This window comes from Grammomys surdaster, unplaced genomic scaffold (assembly GCF_004785775.1).
Source record: "Grammomys surdaster isolate TR1022 unplaced genomic scaffold, NIH_TR_1.0 150, whole genome shotgun sequence".
In the NCBI taxonomy this organism is placed as follows: domain Eukaryota; kingdom Metazoa; phylum Chordata; class Mammalia; order Rodentia; family Muridae; genus Grammomys; species Grammomys surdaster.
The window spans coordinates 18657008-18661992 of NW_021604608.1; the positions used below are offsets into that span (position 1 = coordinate 18657008).

The window sequence follows — 4985 nt, forward strand, 5'->3', positions numbered from 1 at the left end:
ATTTTGTCTCAAAGGATAAGAGATACAATTACAATACCATAGAACAAGGCTAGCCCACTTATCTGATAAAACTCTCCCAAATATGTGCTGAGCCAGGACCCTCAAGGTAAAGGGACTTTCACCCAGAGACAGCCCAGGGTCTGTAGTCCAGGAATGCTCCAATGTCCACCAGCCTATGCTTGGAAGGTTTGCTCTGCTGGCCTCTCACGAAGTGTTATCACATTGATGAAGATACTGATGTGATGATAGACAGACAAATGAAACTTGTGTGAGAAGGGAAGTGACATCATTTCAGGCCTCCCTTAGATGTTTAGAACACAGTCAAGCATGGGTGGGAGCAAGAAGGAGAGGGAGAGGGAGAGGGAGAGGGGAGGGAGAGGGAGAGGGAGAGGGAGAGGGAGAGGGAGAGGGAGAGGGAGAGGGAGAGGGAGAGGGAGAGGGAGAGGGAGGAGAGGGAGAGGGAGAGGGAGAAGGAGAGGGAGAGGGAGAGGAAGACTGAAGAGAGGAGAGAAGTGTGGAGGGGAGGGAAAGGGAAAGAAGGGGAGGAGAGGTGGGGAGGGGAAGGAAAGGAAGAGAAGAAAGAAGAGGAGAGGGGAGGGAGGGAAAGGGAGGGGAGGAGAGACAGGCTGTGAACATGAAAAGGGCAAAGCATCCTGACAAGAATCAGCAGAAAAAAACAGACATCAGCAGCAGACCCACAGAGACTCCTGATATGAAGACAAAAGACAGAGTAGAAAACAGTTGTATTTATGGTGTTCAAAGATAAGCTTCAGAACTTTATAAAGATCAACAAAGAGAAAGAAAGAAAAAGAAGGAGAACCTACTGTAGACATTGAAAACAGCAAAACTGAACTTTCAAAGGTCAAAAGCTTAGGTTTTCCCACAAGTTAGAGGCAGCCAAGACTTAGTGAACTAAACACAAGAACAGGCTGGGAGGAGTGGTCCACACTCTGGTACACTAGAGTCCCAGTACTTCAGAGGCTGAGGCAAGCAGATTGCTGACAGTCTGAGGCCAGCCGGGATTACACAGTAAATTCCAGTGTCAGCACAGAATGAGACTATGCCTCAAAAGGATAGGTAGGGATTGAGATTTAGCTCAGTCAATAGAATGCTTGCCTAGCATAAATGAAGCCCTGGGTTCAATCCCCAGCATCACATAAACTGCACGGTAGCACCTGTCTGTAATCCCAGAACTAGAGAGGTGGAGGAAGGATGCCCAGAAGTTCAAGGTTTTCCTTGGCTATATAAAGAATGTATCTCCAAAACCAACCAAACAACCGAACAACAAAAAAAAGTAAGAAATTACAAGTACAAAAGATAAACTAAGACACAAACTCACAGTGGAGATTTCTATTCAATATCCATGTACAATCACAAAAGCTACCAGTAAGTCCTACGAAGAATAAAGCTATATCATGGAGAAAATGGAAAATGCTCAGATCTGCAGACAGTCCTAAGTCTTCAACTTAAAATGATCTGCCTATCATAATTTTAACAAATGAAAGTCTAGGCTTTTCTAAGTGTCCCCTTATCGCTAGGGAGCTGCACAATAAATTTCTTCTGCTCTATCACAGCAATGAGCTCCTTCTGTTTTCTTCTAGGTTTTACTCATTCCTTGGTTTACAGTCTGACCTCTCAGTCCGACTTTAATGTAATCTCCTTGTGGATGGAAGCTGCCACTGTTTTGTTATCTATTCCTAGTTCCTAATCTCTGGTCAACCATAGGGTGTGGCCGGTAAACCCCTGGAGCAGAGACAGAAGTTTGGAAGCTCACTCTTAGAGCATAGACTTCTCATAGAAACATACAGGGAGAAGTTGTGGGTTCCTAAGGAAATCCTCCACTGATTGGTGTGTGTGTGTGTGTGTGTGTGTGTGTTCATAGAGTTGAGAGCACTTGTTGCATGTACAGAAGACCTGGGTTCAATTCTCAGCACCCACATGGAGGCTCACAATCGTCTGTAACTCCAGTTTCAAGGGGATCTAATGCCCTCATCTGTCCTCCATGGGTACTGTACACATGTGGTACACACACATACAACAAGTTAAAACTCTGCTGAGGCCTGTTCCCCTGGCATAGCTGTAGCCATTTTGTTCCATGCCTACCAGTCATTTCGTATTGTTGCTGTCATATCCCTGCCAGTCATTGATTCAGAAAAAATAGCTTTACTCAGAGAGTCATGCTTACCAACACCCTATTGTGTTCTGTATGGTAGTATTAGGAAATTCCTCAACTATAAGCTCTATTTAGGACCGATCAGAATAAAGGTCAATTAGAACTGTTCTGTCTAGGTAGCCAAAATAGCTGGAGTCCAGGCTGACCACCCTGCCGTGCTATGTAGGAGCTCATTGTGGTTTTTGGTTTTTTTGGTTTTTTCCTTTATAAGCCAGCCCTGAGAAATGTTCAAGGTCCAGTCTAGCTCTCTAGTCTAGGCTGTGACCCTGCTTGATCAGTGTTGGGGGGTGTGTTCAATAAACCAGCCCTGATTAACTGAGATTGGTGTCTGAGGGGTTTGTGTGGCAATTCTTGAACCCCAACAACTCATGCACAGAAAAAAATTAAAGTATTTTAAGATAAAATGTTTTTATTTTTTTGTTTGGTTGGTTTGGTTGGTTGGTTGGTTGGTTTTTTTTTTTTTAAGACAGGTTTTTTTTTTGCTGTAGTACTGGCTGGCCTTGAACTCAGAGATCTGCCTGCCTCTGCCTTCTGAGTGCTAGGATCAAAGACATGCACTATCACAACCCCACTTGGGATAAAAGGATTGTAAACTTCAAACCATATTCCCAACTGCCATAACCTAGGTATGGTTTATTCTCCGGAAGTTCACAGGCTTGGTCCTGTGCAGCAGTGTCTAGCTGGTGAGACCTTTAATCAATGGTGTCTACTGAGACGTAATTAGGCCATAGTTCTCTACCCTCACACGTGGTAAATGTTATCTCGGGCAGTCAGTCAAGTCTGGTAGGAGTGGCTTAGTCTCCTGGCCCCTTCCTGGTGTCATTTCCTGCTTTTACATATTTGTATCCCTTGTGCAGGGAGCTGTTTCCTTATACTTCTCAGCCAGGAAGTCCTCAATGGAGTGACAGTGTCATGCTATTTGGACCTTCCAGCCACCAGAACCATGAGCCAAATAAACCCTTTTTCCTTATAAGGCACCCAGCCTCGGGCATTGCATTATAGCGGCACAAGTAGGGCTAAGATACAAGCAGCACCTAAGTGTGAGAACAGGATACTTTCTTGACCATGGAAGAATTCAGATAGTTTGTCCCCCTCGCCTTTTCTGAGAGAGTCAGTTGAGAATGCAAGTCCACAAGATGGAAACAGAAGAGTGTGGCAGGCACAAAACCCTGGAAAACAAAATGATTAACTAATAATCATTTGTCAATTAAAAATTAAACAGATAATTGCTTTCAAGTATGACCCACTATGTAAAGAGTAACAAACCAACCTGGGATGGAATTGCTTCCATTTGGTAGGAACCGAAGAAGATAGGACAGAAAAAAAACCTGCTTTAAGGCCTCAATCTTCTCCTAAGGGAAGGACAGCTATGGTTTCATTCTAGGCAAGGTAAGAGTACTGTGGTAAGATAAAAAAAAAAAAAATCGGGAATAAACAGAATGATCAACCTAACAGAGTACACACCGTGTTGCTAGACTGCTTACATAAGTGTAAATCCCTAAAGGGTTTTCGAAAGCCGTATACATGCATCAAATACTTCACCATTGGAGAGATAAGGACACCACGCACATAAAAGAATGCTAATTTTAATTCTTTCATATACTTCTGAGTCATTTGATTTCTTAAATAAGCTTACTCGCTAATTACATACATAAAATTTAGATCTCTGGGACTCTTTTTTTTTTTTTTTTTTTTTTTTTTTTTTTAATGCAGTAAGGTTTAAAGGTTTCAAGGACTTACGGGTTTTTCTTTCTTTCACTGCCACCCGCCTTCTTATTCAGTCCAGTGATTCTGAAGGAAGCTCATTTGGAAAAAATAATGGGAGGGCATGAGAGAACGGGCTGTCATTAGCTGTCTTCAAGTCAGTGAAGATGAAAGTGGTTCCAGTAATTAGAGGAGAGATGGAACGGACACACCGATATTATGGGATGGAGAAGGAAACCATAGCTTGGAGGAAATTATTTGCAAATAAACTTGACAGTGGCCATCAATAGTCACTTTATACACCATGTTCTTTCACTGTAATTCTTGCTTTGAAAATCAGTCTAAGGAAACAAAAGCAAATAAGTAAATAGTAAAGCAAGATATCCCAATGAATATGCCTAAACATAAAAACCTGGGAGTGCTCTCAATGTAAATGTTTAGAGATCGGAACTGACCACATACACACAAGACTCAAGGGGCTGGAGTGTGGCTCAGCCAGAGTGCTTGCCTAGTGGAGCACTGGGTTAGATTGTGAGTACCAAGTGTATATAACCCCAGCACTCCAGAGGTGGGGGCAGGAGGATCAGAAATTCAAGGTCATTCTTGGCTATGTAGTGACTCTGGGGCCAATCTGTGCTACATGAAAGCCTGTCTCAAAAAATAAAATAAAATTTATATTAAAAAGGTAGGACACATTAATGAGTTGTCATTATCACAACAAATAGTTTTCGATACAATGAAAAATATATATGTTCTAATTACATTTTTCCCCTTGATAGAGTACTATGTTGATCGCAAACCCACAAAGATCTGCCTGTCTTTGTCTCCTAAGGGCTAGGAGGTTTTTTTATTCCCAACATAACATTTTATTAAGTATTTGGGAATTTCAAACAATTCACCCGGATCATACCCAAGTAGCCCCTCACCTCCCCTCCAAAAATAAAATTTCATCAGGTTCAATTTGTGCTGCACAAATACTCACTGGTATATGGTCAGCTCCTTAAAGAAAACTGAGTCCTTTTCCCACCCCTCCTCCCACCCCCGGCAGGAAGTCATCAGCTGAAAAGAGCTACACTTCAGCAGAATCTCTCTCTCTCCCTCCCTCTCC

At 42.6% G+C, this 4985-nt stretch overlaps 1 long non-coding RNA gene across 1 annotated transcript; it reads right to left on the reverse strand.

Moving 5' to 3' along the window:
- Window positions 1-3216: 3216 nt before the first annotated feature.
- LOC114619450 lies at window positions 3217-4284 on the reverse strand. Its single transcript, XR_003711152.1, has 3 exons — window positions 3914-4284; window positions 3444-3571; window positions 3217-3342 (listed from the first exon to the last, which is right to left on the reverse strand). It is a non-coding gene; the product is annotated as an uncharacterized LOC114619450 (long non-coding RNA).
- Between the last annotated feature and the right edge of the window lie 701 nt (window positions 4285-4985).